Source organism: Amblyomma mixtum, chromosome 3, assembly GCF_055824585.1.
Source record: "Amblyomma mixtum isolate Tamu chromosome 3, ASM5582458v1, whole genome shotgun sequence".
Taxonomy (NCBI): domain Eukaryota; kingdom Metazoa; phylum Arthropoda; class Arachnida; order Ixodida; family Ixodidae; genus Amblyomma; species Amblyomma mixtum.
Window position 1 is genome coordinate 111,598,837 of NC_143014.1, and position 21,759 is coordinate 111,620,595.

The 21,759-nt window shown below is 47.0% G+C and overlaps 1 protein-coding gene and 1 long non-coding RNA gene across 6 annotated transcripts in view; one reads left to right on the plus strand and one right to left on the minus strand.

Moving 5' to 3' along the window:
- The window catches only part of LOC149351413 (uncharacterized), a 64,375-nt gene that overhangs the window by 35,209 nt on the left and 7,407 nt on the right, over window positions 1–21,759 (minus strand). The gene's annotated exons all lie outside the window — the stretch shown is intronic.
- LOC149351414 (uncharacterized) lies at window positions 1,274–6,349 on the plus strand. Of its 3 annotated transcripts, XR_016290588.1 has the most exons (7): window positions 1,274–1,555; window positions 1,621–1,658; window positions 2,673–2,831; window positions 2,992–3,065; window positions 3,414–3,509; window positions 3,772–3,923; window positions 4,394–6,349. It is a non-coding gene; the product is annotated as an uncharacterized LOC149351414 (long non-coding RNA). The 3 variants fall into 3 exon arrangements; XR_016290589.1 differs by having other exon boundaries at window positions 1,275–1,658; XR_016290587.1 differs by lacking the exon at window positions 1,621–1,658 and having other exon boundaries at window positions 1,275–1,555.

The following is a 21,759-nucleotide window of genomic DNA, read 5'->3' on the forward strand; positions in this document are numbered from 1 at the left end:
CTTCTGCCGAGGTGAGTTTTTTTACTCTACTATTTATACAAAAGAATGACCTCCATAATAGAGTGCACCTTGCAACAAAGGCCGTCGCGGTGGCAAAGTGGTTATGGTGATCGACTGCTGACCCAAAAGACGCGGATCCGATCCCGGCCGTGACGGTCGCATTTTAATGGAGGCGAAATGCTAGAGGCCTGCTGACAGTGTGATATCTGAGCACGTTAAAAAACCCTAGGTGGCCGAAATTATTCGGAGTGCTCCGCTGCGGCATCCCTCATTGCCTGAATGGCTTGGGGACCTTAAACCACATCAACCAACCAAGAAAGAGGCTGCAGTAGCTTTGTTGGACATGTCTTGAAGCAATCAAGAGTGTATTTTTACAGCTAAATTGCGTTATGCATAAGTTACGATAATTTATTTAGCCTTCCAGCCGCAGGATGCTCATGAAAAGTTTTATTGCAAAAGACGTACTACGCCAAAGCAAAATGAGTGCTTCTGAAACAGTACCCTTCGCAAAATGAGAAGTTTTTCCCGCAGTATAAGCAAAGCGCATGAAATTCAAAGTACCCTCAGCAGTACCCAGACAACACCAAAGATCCGTAGGACGTCCCAAAAATGTACGCACGTCCCACATCCCTAACAGGACGTCCCTGGGACATCCGTATGAAGTCCGCACTGGGATTATCCCGGGAACAGTCGCGGCTCGAACGTTATACGGACATGACGTCCGTATAAAAGCCGCGGTGGGATCATCCCGAAAACAGTCGCAGATCGGTTGTTATAAGGAAGTGTTTATATTCAGAGGGTCTGAATCGTGCAGATGGCCATACAATTCTCATGAGCGCTCGAGTGGCACGCTCCACTGTCCTTTTCCGACGTCTTTGGCAAGCGGGCTTGATACAGCTGTTTAGAACAAGTAAACAATAATCCATGCGATGTATAAGCGCAAGATGTCACAAAGTAATACACAACCCAGTACTTATTTTTTGAAAGAGCCAAAAAACCGTTAAAAGCAGGACGAAAATAAGCAATTCCAAAAGGGCCATTAGCTGAATACAGAAACCCTAAACTTTAAAACTTCGAAATTAGGGAAGGGCGACCTAATTACTCTAACTGAACCTGGCTCAAATAGTCTAATTCCCGTTTTGTTATAGCTATCGAGGGTGAGCTTACACTCTTCTCCTCCAAGCTCACAACATAACCACCTTGACGCAAAATTGTATTCCCGCCTTCCGACCATAACAGCCACTGACGATGACAGTGACACCACAGCAACAACTGGCAACTTTTTCGTGCTCTTAGAGCAGTGATCATGAAAATTAATAACACACATCCTTTTTTAGGGTTTGTTTATTTTTGGGGTTTGTTTATTTTTTGGGTTTTGTTTATTTAAGATCACAGTTTTATTTTTGTCTTAGGTGCATGTTGCTTAAAAATGATCTTTGCTCATTAGCTCAATGACACCACCATCGTCATCGCACTACTGAAGGTTTGAGGCATGGAGGAAAATGGTTTGAGGCGTGTATTAGCCAGTTTTCCGTTTTTTGGACCAAAATTTCAGGTAATTATTGACGCTCCTACTGCATGTTGGTTGCGTAACGAGTGTAATTTTTTTTACGTGTTCAGCAAGGTTCCAGCAGCGGGAAACACGGATGGCACATGCGGCAAGTAGTCCTCGCCTGGTGTGTGAGCCGTGTAGCGTGATTTCTAGCTTTTGAAGTAATTTTAGCGGCGGTATTAAAGTTCAGTGACTGATGCTGGCTCAACATGAGCAGAAGCTTACTGGGGGCCAGTATATTAATCTGGTGACAGCATAATGGCTACGGTGCCGAGGAGTACTGCTTACAGGCGTACACGCCGAGAGGCACGTCGTGATGCTAATAGCGTCGGCTGCTGGCGATGGTGTTGCATACGACCCTTCCTGATCCGTGTGCTGCTGCAAAGTCGCAAGAGCAACTAGATCCTAGCTCGTCGCATGTTCCGTGCCTTCAACATTCGACTGAATATGCGCCTAAAGTTCCTGTTCTAATTTTGATTTGGTTTATTGATTTGTTTGGGTTGAACGTCCCAAAGCAACTCGGGCTCAGAGGGACACCGTAGTGAAGGGCTCCGGAAATTTCTACCACCTGGGGTTCTTTAACGGGCACTGACATCGCACAGTACACGAGCCTCTAGAATTTCACCTCCAACGAAATTCGGCCGCCGCGGCGTGGATCAAACCCGCACCTTTCGGGACAGCAGCCGAGCGCAGTAACCACTGAGCCGGGCCGGGGCTGTTTTAATTTTGTATTCTGTTTATAACTGTTGCATGCGCATAGATTTTCTTTTATTGGTTTGTAACCTCGATATATATAGTATTGAAGACAACTATTGCAATTTCATTTGAACTATATGTGTTGTTTGGGCCTTTTGCATCCAAAAAATGAGGTCATGCATGTTTTTACATATGAATTTTTTGCTGGCGAGGGCCAAATCTGCCCCTGTGTCATATGGACGGCTCATAATGGAGGGTATATGCATGTTTAATTGTACTGCCTAGGGATACCTGACAACAGCATGCCAGCTGCCTTCAATATGATTAAAACTGACTATAGCAATAGAGTTCCCCACTGTTAACTTTAGAAATCCTGATTTTATTTTCTTGGTCTGATTTCGAACCTAATTCTGTTTTGATCTAGAGAAATCACATGACTGTGCAAGATGGAGACACTGCAAGAGAAAAGACATCTCACATTCTGCGAAGTATTCTAACATCTGAACTGGCTTCTAGCTACAGCTGGTATGGTGCCAAGGGAAGAACAGGCTCTGTGAGCTGAATATATGCAAAATCATGTGCAGTAAGTATTATTTGGAGGAAGCTATTTCAAATCTTAAAGGAGCACAGGTGTAAAATTTTAAACTCAAATAAGTGATCCGATCTGTGTCGTGGGCACAAAGGGTTTTACTATTCCAAATTCTCTGATTTCGCTGATTCCACATGCCAAAAATCATTTGCAGAGGAGCTGTTAGCCAATGCTGACATCTATCATCTATATATGGACTGGTTGGCAGAGTCACTAGCAACACGTGGGGTAAGTCCTAACCATCACATGATGCCATAATGGACTCCAGCACTGGCATTGACCTGACAGAGACCAAAAGTACTCATATAAAACAGTTTAACTGTTCACACTGTGGACTAGATATTTAAGCTCATTTCCATGATTAAAAGGCTTTTACGTCTCATTAAAAGCAGAAAAATGAACACCTCAAAACACTGTGTCTGTATCCCTTTAAGACTTCGAATATAAATAAGATCACAGAATCAATATCTACATTAAGTGCATATAATTGAATTTGTAGCTCTTGGTAGGATTGCGTCAAGACCAGTGATATTTGCTTCGAAAAAAAAATGCCAAATTTTCATTGTTTATTTTCAGATCTGCACATTCACGCAGTTCACAACTACCCACATGGATTTTTGTTGTCATCTGGTTCATTGGCTCATGGCTGCAGTGCCATGAATGTTACCACAGGTTAGAACAAGCTAGAATTACAGCTTTCATAGTGTGCATTTGGGACTGTTTTCATACTGCCTGCACAGAAGGCATGGTCGAGCAATGGAATTGGTAATAAGATGTGTAGAAATATGCCATCCTTTGTTACTCAAGCCCATGCCCTTTGCCTGCTGGTTCAAAATTAAAGAAATGCAGTAAAGTTTGGGTAAAAAAATGTTTAGAGGTGAGATATATTTTTCTATAAAAAATACATAACATATACCCTCTCATTTGTATATAGGTTGCCTAACCGACCAGCAGACCTCAACTCAGGCACAGCAAACTACGCTGAAAGAAATCGAAAAGGCAGCCATGTCATGGTTTCGGCATGCAACTGAACGGGTAATGCGCAAGAAAACTGGGGAACAAAGCTGTGCTCCTGAGAAAACAATGGTGAGTGTGTTGGTAGTGTGCTACATTTTTTATTGTTTTTTTATCTTGGGTTGAGGATTTTTCATTCCAAACTGTTGATATTTTTCCTGTGACACTGTGCTGAGAGATGATTGATTTTGAGAGAGCACAGAATTCAGTAGATTATTTCAATAGATACCGTGAAAACTTCTGCATATCAGCCTGTGTAGTTAGGTAGAATCATGGAATGTAGAATCATGGAAGTCTTCACGCACCTCTCTTTACTTGGCCGTCTGTTTGTGGTGGTTTTACTCCTGGAAGTATGTACATTTACTTGTGCAAGGATTAATTCCTTGCCGCAAGTACCATTTGGTGCCAACACCATGTCAAGGTGCTGCCATTTGTATATTGTGCTGCAAGTTTTTTTTTTTTTCAAATGCAGTCAGTGATTAAAAAAAGGTGAACTGAAAGAAGTGTCTATATGTATTGGGTTTTTTTTGTCTTCCTTCCAGCAAGGCAGCCTATTTCAGCATTGGCCCAGGTGGCAGGATTTCTGCTTTACATGTATACATGACTCTTCTTTTCGGTGAAACTATAGCAGAACCGAAAAGAAGACTGCCTAGAATGAGAAGCCGAGCAATATCTTGAACGTGTCACTTTATTGATACCTAGCAGTTGTAGTATGCTTAAGTGTCTATAAATGCGATGCTTTGCGCATGAACAATTTCTTTTTCTCTGACCAAGCTGGGGATTTTGTTGCCCATTTGAAATTTGCTTGTATCGAGCTATACTTGCTGTTATGGTCTCTAGTCCCACTACGCTTGTGTACATTTGTTCCTGACTGCTACTACTAGAGTTAATTTTCACCCCCGTAGTGCGTTTGTATTGCTGTTCCAGCAAAAAAAAAGAGGATATGTGGATTTTAATGACTTTTATTGTCTATGTAAGAGACGACCATAGTTCCTGTGGCTTGTAGCAGTCTTATAACTTGTTAATGTTAATGTCATACTATATGCAGCGTGTTTTAGATTTTTTTCTTCTGGCCGTGCTAGTTGCCTTAAAGCCCATCTACTCCTTATGCACACTTAAACGTGCTTTTTATTTCTAGTCCTGTGCTTGCTGAAATGTGATTCTGAATGGTTGTGCTTGTGTCAATATTTCAACCTTTGATCTGTGTGCATGTATTGCTGTTATAGCGAAAAAAAGGCTCATTTGTGATTTAATAATCTTTATTGTTTTGAATGGGACAAGTACGGTTCCTGTACCTTGTAGCAGTCAGACAACCTGTCATTCCACATGCAGCTTGACTGAAATGTTTATCTTCTGACCATGCTAATTGCCGTGAAGGCCACCTACTACTTATGCACAGCTATATGCCTGCTTTTATCTCTAGTTGCATGCTTGCTGAAATTTGATCCTTACAGATAGTGCTTATGTTATTATTTTAATTTGTAATCTGTGTAGTTGGGTTGTATTGCTGTTATAGCAAGAAAGGGTCATTTGTGTTTTAAGAACATTGATTATTCTAAATAAGACAATAGTTGCCTTATTGCAGTCACATAATTTTCTTCATTTTAGCTATGCTACGTGCAGTGTGATAGAGATTTTTTCACCTCTGCTGCGTATGCTTGTATTGTTGTTTCAGTAAAAAAAAGTTGCATTTGTGTTTTTAGTTTGGTTTTTGGCGTTTTACATCCCAAAGCGACCCAGGCTATAAGGTATGCCATAGTGGAGGGCTCCAGATAATTTCGACTACCTGGAGTCCTCTAGCATGCACTGACATCGCACAGTACACTGGCCTCTCAACTTCTCACCTCCTTCGAAATGGGACTGCAATGGCTGGGATCAAACCCGCGTCTTTTGGGTCAGCAGCCGAGCACCATCTGACCAATGAGGCACTGAGTGGCATATTTGTGTTTTGTTGCGTTCATTATTTATGAGACAGTCATATAATATTCATGCCTTACAGTATGCCGCTACTGTTTGTTTTAATGTCATGCCCTTTGCAGTGCAATTAATATTTTTTGTTCTGACCAAGATAATCATCCCGAAGCCTGTTTAGACCTTACATGACTTATATGACTGCTGTTTTAGCCGTATAGTTATTTTGCATCTCTCTATTTTGCAACTCTGCATCTGGGGTTGGCTTGGCTACCTATTGTATCGGAATCCTACTGCTTCAAGTTTGAAAATGTGATAATGTTGGCTCATACTAACCTGACAAGCTAAACATAATTAATGAAGCCTATTACACACATTGCGAAGCAAGGTCTATGTGCACACCATCCATGAACTTGCTCTTAATAACGAGAAATGGCTGAGAGGAGCTGTTAAAGCTGTGTTAGTGCTTCCTTTATGTGAGTTCTGTTTCATGTTCTGTTATTAAAAAATAAAATTCAGCTGTGAATCAGCATTCGGCCTGATCATCAGCATGCCCCATATATTTGAATAAAACTATTTTAGCCAAAGCTTTGTGTTTTAAATCACTCTGCAGCATAATCCAGGCCTGTGTTCTAACTTTGTGTCGTTTTTACTATAGCATCGCTCTCGGCCATAGGCAGTTGGCCGAAATGCCAGAAGCGGAAGCTGGTTCTGTTGCGGCTATGAGGCACTGCTTCTGCTTTTGGTATTTTGGTCAGTCATGCGTGACCAGTAGCGACACTTTTGAAAAGGACACGAGGTTATATTGGGTCCTGGCCAAGGAAAAAATTAAAATAGTAACGTCCTGTTGCAGTCCTGCGAAGGTCCCAAAAATGTACTTGTCAGACATCCGAAGGACTTCTTTCGGCGTTTCACTTCGGATGTTTTCAGGATTTTTTCGGGACATCCGCGGGATGTGCGTAAAGTCCTGCCGCGGACTTCCCAAGGACGTCCTTAGGATGTAGGTGTGTTGTCTGGGTAGTACCTGTCCTTAACAAACGAGGTCGTTGCTATGGCGCGTCAGTGCTGTTTCAGCTGCGGTGCATCCCAGGCCGAACGTAAAAAAAAAAGAGAAAGCGTTCAGGCTAAAATTACGTTTTCAGTAAATGCACTATTTGAGGTTGTTTCCGACGCTGTACAAATTCCTAACCAAAATTTTTCAGGTATGTCCAGCGGTTCAAGAAACGGTGAAACGAAAAAGTAAGGTATAAGATTGGACAGCCGTCTCCATAGCTCAGTTGGTAGAGCACAATACTCGACATACGGAGGTCGTGGGCTCGGATCCCACTGGTGCTATGTGGTTGCTTTTTCTTCTACTTTCTCGCCAATTATCTTTCAGAGACAAAATGATTACTCTATTAATTTCCCGTTGATCAACACTGCATATAAAGAAAATCAATTCCCCTATGTTTTCCTTGGTTTCGGTTACTGTTGGCTCCTTTATATGCATGCGATACAAGCCTCTCATTTCCTTCCCCTTGTCAACCCAAATAACTAGAAAGTGAGCTAATAAAGGTATGTTTATTTAGAAGGTTCGGTTCTTGATCCCAAAGGGAGGAGAATGGGATGGGTCGGTTCACTAGAATGTAAAAGTACAGTATGTGTCATTCTCAGAAGGAACACGAGAAATGGCCAAACCAGCAGTTGACTCGAGAAAAGTAGGCGTCACCACAAAGTGAAAGAAAACAAACAAAAACCGCAGAGATCTCGAGAGGAGGAGCCTGAAGTCGCTCTCCTGCTTCGTGCTAAAACCTACTTTTCTCCGCCTTAAGAGCCGGTTCAACCATTTCTCGTCTTCCATCTAAATATGACACATACTGTGAGTGGTCTGAACTTTTTTTGTTTCCATGAAGAATGCAGCAGTGAATGTTTCGTGTCGAGAGGCGCTCTGTGCTAAATTTAGTGCTTATCACTTTAGGCTGCTTTGTGTTTTATTTCGGCCGTTTAAGACACTGATATCGCTTGTTTAACTGCTCAAACCTACGGCTAGTGACAACGTGGCTCTTATCTGCCTTAGATGCTTTTTCTGCCATATTTATTTTAATAATTAGCACGCCAAGTCCTCATGTTTGGTATGCGCTTTCTTGAGTACGGCAAACGGCGGCATACATTGAATGAAGGTTGTGGACGCCAAAAAGAGCTGAGGGCAGAGAAAGGAGAGATTAGCGAGCCAAAGATATTGAGCTCGCTTTTGGTCAGGCGACACCACCGAGAGCAAAATTTTTTTTTTTTTTTTGGGGTGGGGGGGGAGGCAACTCAATGCATAATTTTGACCACGCACATTGATTTTTTTTTTTCATTTTCAGTACTAAAAGCCTCTGCGAAATGACTTACGTAAGCATTAAAAGAGAATTTCGCTGCTTTCTGGGTCATGCTTTCAAAGCAGTTTATTTCCTCATTGCCTTACATTGCGTTTTTGTGCCCACATTATCATGAAATGTACCGCAAATGCCGACAAAACTCTCGTAAAATTTTTGACCGAAGTCGCAGAGCTGCTCGTAATTAATATAGATTTGTGATCGCCCAGCGTCTAGGCTATTGTTTTGCTGACTGTTACAAAGGGTGAGCCCCGGGTCCTGCCAATCACAGGGCGAACCTGTGTCACAAACTGCCTCGTGAATTCAGTGCCGGAGTATGTTTCGCCACAACTAATTCCAGCACAGTTTATTTTACGCTCCTGTAGTCTTTGTTTAATGAAAAAGTGCTGACTTTGAAGGGGTTCAAGAAAGTCCCGATGTAGAAGCAACACCAATAGCTTTCGAAACAAGGGTGCCGCGCGAAAATAAAATTTCCTTGTAACGAGACCGCGCATTAAAAAAATGAAAATCTGCATGGCGGAAAACAGTGCGAAAAAACATGGACAGAGGACAAGAAGCGGGCGAGACAAGTACTCGTCCTGCCCGGTTCTTACTCTGTCCCCTTTTGTTCGCACTTTTCTACGCCGCGAGTCAACACCAAATAGTCGAATATTCCTTTCTTGCTGGAAGCTCTTGTGCCTGTACATGGGCGACTTTCGTATTTCAGACTGCACGCTTAGTCCTTTACGAAAGCGGAGAGGCTTAGGCTTCTCCACTTGCGTGCTACTTCAACGCTGCGTGTTCTTCGTGCTGATTTTCTGGATACTTTTCGTGGGTCCTGACAGCAAAATAAAAATGGGCCTAGTGAGCATGGGGTACAGCGGTCAGCGACTGTTACGCGTAGCTTAGAGCGTACGATACATGTATTCTGGGCTGTGCGATGCTTGCTGAGTGCTTTCATTGGATAGCTTTGACCGTCTGCTTGAAACATTTGCAATCTGTCAACGGCTGAGCTTACCAGAAGCCAAGCGCTCTCATTATCGTGTTTTATTCTCACACCGTGGCGATTTTTTGGCGCAACTACGCGTTTTAACGAAAGATAAAGCGAATTCTACTGCTGATGCTGTTTTTCGCGGCCGGCCCCTGCGCTATGATTCGCTTCGGGTCAACACGCGACATTATACTCACATGAAAAGCGCTTTCTGAGTAGAGGCGAGGTTAAAATTAAAAAAGAAAAGAAAAAAAAAAGCACAGAATACCGAATTCTACCGGTCAATGAGTCTTTCCTCGGAAAAACAAACCTAGCGCATCCGAAGTTCACTTCGAAGCTGGCCTTAGTTACTTTCGTCAGCGGGGCGCACCAGGCGTGTACATGTGAATTGTCTTTTCTCGGTGGGCTGGAACGTTAGCAACGGGCTCACTTTTAAACAAGAGAACAAGGGTACACATTGTTTAAAAGGGTACACCTTGTTTAAAACGAAAGATTGCGGCCGCCAACGCTGGCGATCTTAGCGACTTACGAAGGGCGGCAACCGCTCTCCCGAGCGTACTTTCGAAAGCAGCCGTTACGTGGCTTTTCTCAGCGCCTCTGTGGGTGGTGCGAGGGCTGCAAATGTTCTGCAGTGCACATAAAACTGGTACCACCAGCCGCTTGGGTTTGGTTTTTAACGTCTCAAAGCGACTCAGGCTATGAGGGACGCCGTAGTGGAGGGCTCCGGAAATTTCGATCACCTGGGGTTCTTTAACGTGCACTGGCATCGCACAGTACACGGGCCACTAGAATTTCGCCTTCATCGAAATTCAGCCTCCGCGGCCGGGTTCGAACCCGCGTCTTTTGGGTCAGCAGCCGAGCGCCGTAACCACTGAGCCGCCGCGGCGGGGCACTTCGGTCGCGATGTACGCGACACTCCATACTGAACGATTAGAGGCGCGCGTTTGGCTGAAACCACACCTTTGCCTATACTCCGTCTCACGAGATGTTTGCAGCACTACGAAAGGTAGAGCTCTCTCGTCCAATCAGCATGGCGCGCACTACATGACCGCGTTCCTACGCGCCTGTCGCCCCACCAACAGAGACAGGGTGGCTCCATTCATGTAAAGAAGGCGTCCTAATGGTTAGTTTTCTTTCTCTAGCAGGTGGCGTTTGACGTCTTTTTATTCTTTCTTTGGTTTTTTTTTTTGGACAGGCGGACGCCCGCTCCAAAGGAACTGGCCCCACTTTTTTTTTTGTCATGACCTGTTCTCATCAGTTCCTCTGTTATCACGTCACAGTAATTTTCAGTGTTCGTGTCATGTGCATATAAATTTATTTACTCCAGCGTGCCGAGGCAGCCGAATGTCGATGGTGGCGAAATGCGAAACAAGCCCATGTGCTGAGCGAAAGTCAACGGACGTTAAAAGGGCTCGATCATCTCATCGTCCTCATCACAACTGAATTCAGCACTGCTGGCTGTGTCATCCTCCGGGTTGACAACAATGGCCGGTCCTTGGTCAACAACATCGTCGATGATGTGGTCCAGTTTTCTCCTCACATCTTCCTCACTGATAATGTGCTGCACGTAATTCTTCTATTTCTCAAGTCACCAGCGTGATGCCCTGGCAAAACAGAGGCTCCACGTCTTGGAGCTTAAATGTCTTGTTTTTACCGACCACGAAACCCTTGACGTCACTCCAGACAATCTCTATCGGGTTCAGTTAGCAGTGGTAGGGTGGCAGGCGCACAACGAGATGGCCAGCAGCTTCAGCAATGCAGTCCACACGGTATCGCTCCCTACCTGTGTTCACATTGCTGACAAACTGTATGAGCTCGGCCTTCACCATGGCGCTGCTCCACGCGACACCTTTTTCGGACAGACAAGCCTGTATGTCTTTTTTGAGGCTACTCATCCGCGGCACTTCATCCCGCTTTACAGGATGATGTGGCGCATTGTCCATCACTATAACGCTGCAGGGTGGTAGTAGTGGGAGAAGTTTCTGGGAGAACCAGTTTTCGTAGTGTTTCCGGTTCATTTCCTCGTGGTAATCGCCCGAGTTTTTCTTAGATCGGAAAACTTCCGCTGCGCCTTCGACAAAACCTTGCTCACTTCCGCAATGCGTCACAGTAAGCATGCCACCTTTGCCACTGGGGTTTTGTAGACCGGTCGACAGTCCGGATCGATGCGCTTGATGTGCAGATTGGATGGCGCAGTCAGTCCACACTCGACTTCACGTGTGGCCGGCGTTGACCCACGTTTCGTCGGTGAAGAAAATAGGTCTACCCTAGCGTCGCAGCTCCGCTATCTGGCGCAGGTACCGGCGGCGACATTGCACAATGTGCGTCGCTTCGGTTAGCATCGCATTCCGAGAGCGCTTCTTGTATCGGAAGCCAAGTTTCTTCAGCATCCTCTGCATTGTCGCTGTGGACACGGTCGGTAGCGTGTCGTCCTTTTCGAAATGCGCCATCCCTTTCGCGATAATTGGAATTTCCCCTCTCTGGAAAAAGCTGTGCACCACCCTTCGCAACACTCTCAGGTCAAAATCGTCCAGCTTCTTCGTCCGCTCGCGGCCTCTTCCGCCAGCACGCTTCTTCGGTGACAACACTCGGCCCGCCTTCAACGTCTGCGTTCTCCACTGGTAAAGCGTTCGCTCGCTCACCTGGGTGAGTTTTGCCGTCCTCTTGATGAGCGCATTCGTGCTTGAACGGCCCCCGCGCTCTACGCGAAGTGCTCCAAGAACATTTAAAACCACCTGCTTGGGAAAAGAGCGCACTGTCGGTGTAGAGCACACAAGCGACACAACCGACTCGGCCGACGCCATGTTGGAACGTGGCGACGCATCACTACCTCCTAGCACGCCTCCGCAGAGCTGTGTCCGTACGGACTTTGTCTGTTAATTTCACCAGTGATTGAAGCACTCGTTGCCATCTAAATCTACCAGTCCAAACTATGTTTTCAGTTGCTGTGCTCATTGTTTGATTAATAGTCCTACACTGCTCAAATATTCTAGGGACTATTTTTTGTGTTCCAGCAGCCCTGATTGGACGAGAGAGCAATGCCTTCCGTAGTGCTGCAAACATCCTGTGAGACGAAGTATAGGTGCTCACCACGTAGCCCAGTAAGCTGACGCACTCGGAGCACGGATTCGACAGAGCGCGGATGGTCATTCCTGTAAGTTCCGGCAGGTGACATGGAAAAGCGCTGCAGGTGCGCCTAAAGAATGCTCGCTCTTCTCGCTGAGGTGTGTGTTACGACGCTGCGATGGACGCGGCAAACTTCATCCCAGGTTGACTGTATTGTTAACGCGGAAGCTCATAGTTTTCCAGTGACTGTAGCCGCTGGCAGCCGACCCTGCCAAAAGTAGCCTGCCGACGCTTCCAGATCAAGCACTTTGTTCTTCTATTTTGGCTCTTTGAATATGCTCTCGGGTAATGGACGGAAAAAACTCTAGTGTCTTTAACTTGAAATCAAGCGACATACTAATATTGAAAACTGCAGCGCGAAAAAATTCACAGGAAATATTTGCCGGCGACTGAATAGGAATTAAAAGCGATGAAAAAAAAGAGAGGGGGTAGAGCACGCTTGCACGACGCTGTGCAGAGATACTGCCTACAAGTATCCTCCAATCGCGTCGAGTTTTGTAGTAACGTACAACAAACATTAGCCCAAAAATTCAACCTTCTCACGTAATAGAAACAACAAGTGAGCGACATCTCCAAAGATATTGGTTAATTTTTTGGCTTACCTTAAAGCCAGTAATTATTCGGACCAATTTTCGCTTGCAGTATGCACTCAAGCAAACGCTTTTTACGCCACCTAAGTAATATCATGCATGGTTCAAGATGTCACACGTTCTGGGCGTCTGAATCAGAGGAACCGCAGGGCGTTGACGGCAGACGTCGGGAAGCTAAAAACGCGACAGCATCCGCTGTACAGTCACTTATGCTTTCTCGCATCGCGAACCCCGCGCGCTCGAGGTCGCTGCAGAATGACGACGACGAACGCACCATGTCAATATGTCCTTGCTGTTGCTGTTTTTATTTTTTTTTTCACGTAACGTGTGCGGCTACACAGCTGAAAGCTGACGTTTGCTGAATACAAGGATGAATGCTGCTAAATGTTTAGTGTTGTTAACAAAAATGTAAGATCTGTTCGCTCATGAGGCACCAATAGAATAACACTTGCACTTTACCCATTGAACTACCTAAAAACACCTGAAATCAATTCGAGAGGAAAGGCGGAGAGAAGATAGAAGGAGAATGTGAAGAGCTAGTTTTAGCTAAACACTTTGCGTTAGTCGGTGTAAAACACAGAACCGATGACACACTGGAGATCGTCGGCCTGTGTTTGCAAACGTCAGCCGTGCAAGCGGAACCGCACGCGATCGTTTGCGTGTGGCCATCACTTCAAACGGGCAACATCCTTCTGTGTACATTCGCGAGGAGAGTTGTGCAGTTGCGCAGGAGCAGTGTACTGCGGCACAAACCATAGCGCGCATGGGCTGTGTAGATGGGCAATGTGCTCGTTCCTTGCTTTTATTTAAACGAAGCTTCGCTTCAGCGTGAGCACTCCCCGTGAAACGCAGTGCCCGCTGTAAAAGTTCTTGGCGTTTGCTCCGCAGAGGACCGCAAGAACGCACCGATGCAAGCCTGCTCACGTCTTTACGTTGCGGCCTGAACTCGATACCATCGAGTCGAGGCGCGCCCTCGGAGGCGCGTCAGCGCGGGTCTCTCCGCTTTGCGGTTTTCTTTTGCGGACCGTGAAACACATGTGCTTAGAATGAACAGACAGCAGTACGAAAATATAAAACGCAGAGAGGCAAAAATAAAATGTCTGTGCTTTGATTGCAGCTCGGGTCACGACAAGGTACAATTGTGCGAGCATTACGGTCGCATCGTAACCGCATTTACAACGACCAGCCACGATCATCACCCTAGTCGTTCAATTAGAACCAAAGAAAGCTGTAATGACACCGAGTCCCTATCTGGAATAAAGAAGTTGTCCCCCTTAAAATGCGGCGAACACACGACTATGGACGCTGTGACTGGTTTGCCAGTCCGCACTTTCTGCATCCAGAACTGGCTTCTCTTCAGGCTGCTAGCAAAATTTAAGCAATGGAATGAAGCCTACCAGCTTTCCATCTCGTTGAGGTACAAAAATGCGCGCAGCGATGCATGCTGTCGACCTTCCGAAAGTGCTTGCCACGCAGCCCGAGCAGCACGCAGCGCGAATTTGTTGGGCTAGTTCTCCGTAGACGGAATCGTGGCGCGGCCGCAGTGTGGGGCGTCTGTCGTAAAAGCCGCCAATATTTTTGTACGAAAACCATATCAACAACACCTGCATGCGTCGACGAAGCACTCGCAAAGGAGCAAACAAATGCTTCCACGCGCTGCCGATCTTTATAGTTCGCGGGGCCGCCGAGTGTGACGTTTGCCCCCACAAGCATGCCCACAGCACAGCAGGCGCTTTGAGAATATTGAAAATACTGCCATACATCCCTCGCGTTCGGCACACTTCGAAGCTCTGGCAAGCAATGCGACAATGTGCGCACACTTTAGAAACTGTATGGCACATACCGATGCCGCCGATCATGACCGATGATTGCTAAACCTTAAAGTGAAGTTTATACATTAAGAAGAGCTCCAATGTTCGGATAATGGCCCCTTTTTAGCATATAACTTGATCTTGAAAAAGTGTGGTCACGTTCCGAAAATGGCCCCTTTCCTTAACATATCACTTGATCTTTAAAATGTGTGGTCGATCGCTCCTTTAGCGGCATTAGGCGGCTTTGTGCCGCACTGCCAAAAGCGTAGTCGTCGTCATCTCGCTTGAAGCACTCGGCATCGCTATTGCGGTTTCTTCTGACGCATACCGCTTCTGATTAAACTTGCGCGTGCTTTTGGGCTGCTTCGAAGCATCGCACCTTCGACGCCGTTGCTGACCATATCATACGGGAGTCGTAACAAAACCAATCGCACCCGCCAGACATGACAAAGGTGTTTCTGTAAAACTGCATTTCGCTTACAGAGCATGCGAGGGCGATGTCGGAACTCTTACCCAAAATTTAGCTCTTATGATGATTTTGTGAACCGCAGCCACGTCTCAAAGTGGCGTTATGTTAAAGAAAGCCAGGTGAAGCCATAAAAGAACCATCCCAAAGTTTCTCCCATCAAAAAAAAAAAAAAAAGAAAAACGGCCGAAACAAGCCCGCAAGTAACAAGAACTAAGCGCCGAGGTATTTGTGCCGGCGTGGAAAACTTTCGTGCTCGGAGCCAGGGGCGCGTAAACGATGCCTTTAGCGGCGAGGAGAGATCGCGGTGCTCCAGAGGAGCCTTTCATCGGCGCTTACGGGGCTCGGATAGCGCGGCGTACACGGTCGTGTTTCGGCAACCTGCGCAGCCAGACCGACGCCCCGAAAGGCGCGCACTGTTTGTTGACGCTGGCGGCGGCGTACCCACTGCGCGCCCCGAGAGCGGCCGTTCTTGGGGGCATCGCTTTGTCTGCTGGGCCAGCGCCGCGTTTTTCTTCTAGGTCCCGTTGCGGCTATGAGCATGCGCTAAGAGAATCGCCGCCGGTATAGCCGAAAATATGCTCGTCTGTTTACTCAGTCTGCCTTGCCTACAGGCCCTACGCATACACACAATGCTCGCTGCCAATGTTTGGCTTCCCGCTTGCCCGGATCGAAGCCACGCCGCAGGCAACCCGCCGTCCCTCCGTTTTTAACGCTGGTAATGTGTACTCGGCAGCTTTATGGCCGTCAGCGGCAGAGCGATGGCCGCGGGATGCGGCTCCGGTGCCGAAAGAGCCGCGTGCTCCAGTTCATTCGCTTCGTGCGATGCTCTGCCTCGGCCCGGCGCTGGTACGGCCGCTTCAGTGGGGCAGCGGGAGCATCAGCTCTGTTCGTTGGAAGAGGCCTTGAACCGCGGGTCTAGCGGCTAAGGAGCGAGCGTGGCGAAATAACGGTCGTCAGTGAGTTGGACCAGTCTTCCCAGCGTGGCAAGAACGGATTGCGACACGAAGCGTTCGAGCTTGTCACGCTCCGAGTCTGCGCTCCTTCGCGGACTGAGGGGGAGATATGCGCCTAGTGGGCGTTTGTTGCGCAACACAGAGAGATGATCGTCCGCCTTAGAGGCTTGCGAGCTCTCGGCAGCAGTGAAGAATGTTCATATTTCATGCGTAATCGAGAGTACCTACAGGAAATCTCTTCCGAGGGGCATGGTGTTACAACACTGCGAGCAAGTTCGAAGCACCACGAGTGTCTGCTTGCCTAACTACACATTAGACCGGAATAGCCGAAAGATTTTGAAACTTTTAAACATCTTGAGCGCGTCAAGGTTGGCTGACCTTTGCAGATTAGTTTTTATGGCACCCCAGCTCGTGGTTTAGGTATTGTGCTCACATAATTATTCACGCACAGTTTTGTTCAGGCAGCCAGGGTGTATTCCTTCCTTCCTTATTTTCGTCCCTAAGCAGCCATTACAGCTGCCTGTATGGGCACAGTTGGCGGCTTGGATAGGGCCAGAATTGTCTCCGGTATGAAAAAATTCAGAGGAGTGGTGTGAAGGTGAAGTGTAGTGATATGTGAAAATGGCAAGCTGCGCTGGGCGGCCAGTATGAGAGAGTGCCACGGCCTGCCACTGCAGCGAAGTGATGCTACCAGGGCACTTCTGCAAGGTTCTGTTGACTTCCCGGGCGTTAAGTGCGATGGTGTGCTGGACATGGTCGTTGATGTATTGAGGAACGCCATGCTGCACTGTACCTCGACGCTACGCCGTTCGGTTTTTCTCAGGGAAAAAATTTGGAGGGCGCCTAATTCCACTGAGTGTTGAGAATGCGATACCATAATTTTTTCGTTACTTTTCTTTTTGTTATTCTTTGTCATTCTTTTTTATTATTTTATTGTTTTGGCGGTTCTTGTGCGCACTTTGGTGTCATACTGCCGCGAATGTTAGTAACTCATGTAATGTAACTCAGCCTCATGTAATGCCCCATACCAGGGGCCTTAGAGGTATCAAATAAAAAAAAAACTTAGTTTGCTTATGCTCAAAGCTTCCTGCACGCAGCTATACCACGTCGTCTGTAACGCGAGATGCGACGTTTATATCGTATGATCCCAGCCACGCGCAACCTTTTCTGCAGTGTTCGAAATCATTGTTGTGGCTTTCGCATTAAACCCTGATGACGCCACACCCCTCCAGCCAATCAGCGAATTTAATGACGAACGCTGACACTTTACGCCGCTTCTTCTTCCAGATTTTTTCCTGGTTAATGCTGTCGCACTTACAACGTTACGATACTCCCTCTTGCGACGCGTCTGTGATGTGAGCTCGGAATGTTCAGGCGAGCTCAGAGGAGCGCTAGCGTGCCTGGGTCTAGGGATACGTCGTGTGGGCTAAGCGTAATTGTTTAAGCTCACTAGAAGGCGAAGCTCCGCGATCTTGCGACGCGCCGGGGGAGCGAGGTCGGTACTCATGGCTACAGGCCAACTCCGGAGGTTTTTTTCGAGAGCCACGTGTTTGACTACAACTTCTCCTGTATGCACTTCTGTTCGTCCTAATCGTTAACCCTGGTTACGAATTTGTGGTTTTTGAGGAACGCCGTGAGGAAAGGGAGGAAGGTGGAAGTGAAAGAAGAAAGAGAGAAACACACGCTGCTATGGAGGGCTCCGGAATAATTTCGACCACCTAGAGATCTTTAGCGTTCACTGGCATCGCACAACACACGGGCGCCTTTCGTGTTTCGTCTCCATTGAAGCAAAGCCGCTGCAGCCGGGATCGAAATCGGGCACTCCGGCTCAGTAGCCGAGCGCTTTAACCACTGAGCCACTGCGGCGAGAGTTGGTTATTATAAAGCAGCGTGCCGTTTATTCATTGTGCAAATCAACTTTAAAAAATCCCGTCTTCGGGAGCTCAGCTCAGGTGATTTCTACGGGCAACGCTGCATCTGAAGGGCTAATTGGTTAGTGTTCTAAATTTGAACGCCGCAAAGGGCACGAACACAGGCAACACAGTGTGGATAGAAAGAGCGCCTACTACGAACTGTTTATTGCGGAAAACACCACCTTTTCCAGTTTCTGGATGTTCAGTTTGACATCTCTAGTAAAGATCATGTGTGTTGGGTGCACAACCCCAGGTCCAAGAAAAGCTTCATGCCGTTAAGCAGTGCCCATTTTAAACTGGTGAAACGAAGCTAAGCATCGCCATGACGCGCTTACACGCAGCTCTCTCGAAATCCTGCGAACACTGTGCACAGGCTGGCCTCGACAAGGAGCTTCAGCGACTGGATAACGCTGGCTACACGCGCCTCTTGATAACCAGCGTATGCGAAATTTTGCTTAAAAAAATGAAACTCTCGTCTAGTGGGGAACTGCCAAGAAAGCAGAGAGACAAGAGGCCTGTGGCGGTAATCGCTTACATGCACAAAATGGCGCACAACATGAAGAAGATAGGCAGTCGATATGTAGTGAACGTGGTTTTGTCTGCACCATGCAAGCTTGCAAAGATGTGCTCCATGATGTCCAGACGACCACCCAGATGCGCTACCAAGCATGGGCTGCGGTGTACTTACTGCCAAACTGAGGTCATCTACGAGATACCGCTCAAATGCGGGCATGTCTACATCGGCCACAGCGGCCGTTGTTTCAATGAGAAAGCGAGCGAACACCAATGGTCACTGAAAAGCAATGCAAGGGGGAGCCTTACAGGTCACTGCAAAGAGGGTGAAGGATGTGAACCAGTGCTTGAAAAGGCAATTTTTATCGGCAAAGGCAAGGACCGGGTCGAAAGGGAAATCATATCCAGAAAGCTGGGTCCATGCGCATTAGCACGTCGTCGGTCACACTCAGCAACCAGGAACTGTGTTTTTTCAGACCGACACATGTAGAACCTCATAATCGGCCATTTTATGGTTATTCTGTATTTTTTTTTTCTGCTACGTTGTTCTGGCTGTGGTAATCTACTGGTGTATAAAAAGATGGTGTTTTCCGCAACAAACTCCGCTGGCAGTAGGCGCACTTTCTATCCACCCTGTATTTTCTGTGTCCGTGTTCGTTGCGCCGTTCAGATTTATAGCTGCATCTGTGACGTTACAGGCATTATTCTGCAGCCAATATTTGCCTCTCTCCTGCTGAATAAAAATTTTAAGCTTTGTATCCGGTCATTTCCCACATTTCATGAACTTATAGTCCTGTTCCAAATCTCCATCAAACCCATTTAGCGTGCGTGCGAGATCTTTTGTAATTATATTTTTGACGTCATCGCTGCGTCACGCGGAGCAACGCCTCCGGCCTCTTAATACTTCGTTTTACAGCTTTTTCTCGTTACTACCTAAGTCGTCACTTGGAAAAACAATGCTGCAACGAAGTGAGCGAAATCTGAGGAATATTATGCGATCATCAACTGAAAACGACAAGAAACCTCTGAAGGTGCCTTATTTAAGTTCAAAGAAACGCTAGTTTCGTCAGGTTTGCAGGCGGAGAGGCTAGCGCGGTGAGCTGAAGGTATACATTGGCACATAAGAATAGCGGACATGTCAGCTACCGGTGTCCACCTCATTCGCAGGGTAGAAATAAAATTCTGATTTTTATTTTCTTTCTTTCTTTTTATTTTCATTTGTTTCAACAAGTTTATTTTCTTCTTGTCCTACCCGCTGCCTACACGGGCACCCACCGCTTTCCAATAAATACTATGTGGGGACGAACAAAAATAAATAAAAATAAATGTCTCCGCTTGTGCCACTAAGTATAAGGAGCTACTGCTTTCAAGCATAGCGTAGGTAGAGGCTGATTGAAGGTTTGGTTTGGTTTATGGGGTTTAACGTCCCAAAGCGACTAAGGCTATGAGAGACGCCGTAGTGAAGGGCTCCGGAAATTCCGACCACTTGGGGTTCTTTAACGTGCACTGACATCGCACAGTACACGGGCCTCTAGAATTTCTCCTCCAAAGAAATTCAACCGCCGCGGCCGGGGTCGAACCTGCGTCTTTCGGGTCAGCAGCCGAGTGCCGTAACCACTGAGCCACCGCGGCGGCTCAAGGCAGCCTCATCTGCGCCACTACTATATCGCGTGCAGGGGACCGCACTCAAAGACATTGCAGGCGGCAATGCGTGACTTGTTTTTCCGCGAGATATGTCGCGATGTGAAGCTTATGTCTCTTGACTCTTTGCTCTGAAATATCCACATTCACGTGTTTGCGCCAGCTCATTCCTACCAAGCCATGGCGAGCTTGCGCTCACTGGTTAATGAAACTGAGATTTTCGGTCGCTTCCCGCGAGTGAGGTTTCCTTGCAAATATTAAGGGGCTTCTATGTCTAAACCTGGCCTCTAGATAGTGTCGAGCCTTATTATTTATTTTTTTTTGACAGCACCATACTAACATCGTGCACTCGGCGAACGCCGCGCAGCGCTTAGCTTGCCTGCCGAACCTCATTTCCGGCCAAGCTGGACGTATGAGGGGTCGGGCGCGCCTGCTCAGCGAGCAATCTTCGTGGCGTGCAGTGCACGCTCGCGCGCTAGTGTTTACGTCGACTGGTGTTCCTGGCGCCACTGCATCTGAGCGTAAGCAACAGGCGGCAAGACGTTCGCCCATCGCCCATGTACGGGGCGAGTATGCACACTCCCATTGCCGAAGACGAAGGACATGCTATCGTATAGAAAGAGAAGTATAGGTGACGTGCATCTGAGTGCGCTTTTAGGCGATGGACCTCAGAACCAGCAGCCACTGCTGCAGCTGCTCGCTCCGCCTGCCGGAATTCGGCAGCGAGACGCGTGGCAGCAGAAAGCGGGTCGCGAATCTGACGATGGACAGCAACTTCGGCTGAAACACCAGCGTCCCAGCCTTCCGCTCTTCTTTACGATGCCTGAAGATAAGCCACCCCAGACGCCTCATATTCAGGGTCTTATAGCTCGTTCTTGACCAGCCGTAGCGCACTTAGTGTTCATGCCTCGGTTTTATCGCACTCGAAACACAAAAATGTTGATTTTGGATGCGACTGTGCGCGATCATTTCGGAAGCAATTTTCTTTTCTCTCTTAATTTTCGCGCTGAATTTTGTTGAGCTCAAATCAATCATTATTCTAAACTGCAGCGTTCGGATATGTTCAGCCTCAAAGCTCATGCAACAAACTTCGCCGGTTGTGCAGTTGGTGGTGGTATGTGGTGTTTAACGTCTCAACGCAGCACATGGGCAATGAGAGACGCCGTAATGAAGGGTTGTGGGTTAATTTAGACCATCTACTGCTTCTTAATTTCGGCTGATATTTATTTTTTTATTTCCAATGCCTCAAAGACCCCAGGGGGGTGGGCCTTTACATGACGGGTGGGCTAGACATAATTAACATAAAAGTCGTTAGATAGCGGCTTTGAAGTGGCTGAGGTTAGAGAGGAAGGATGATGTCTGCGGTAAGATCGTTGAAGTCGATGGCAGCTAGTCTTACATCACACAGCACATCGGCGCTTTTGCTTTTCTCCTCCATGAAAACTCAGCCGTCACGGCAGATAACATGCATACCTGAACGCATCACTGAATGAGAGTAGCACGTGACCACATTTCCGCGCAATTTAGAAAAATTATTCCTGCCACTCTATGCTGCTAAAAAAAGGGCCCCCACCTGCTTTGTACTGGCGTCGATTGGGCCTTGTATATGCTGTGATCTCAAGTTCGTTGTTTCCCCTTCACTGCGTGGGTTGAA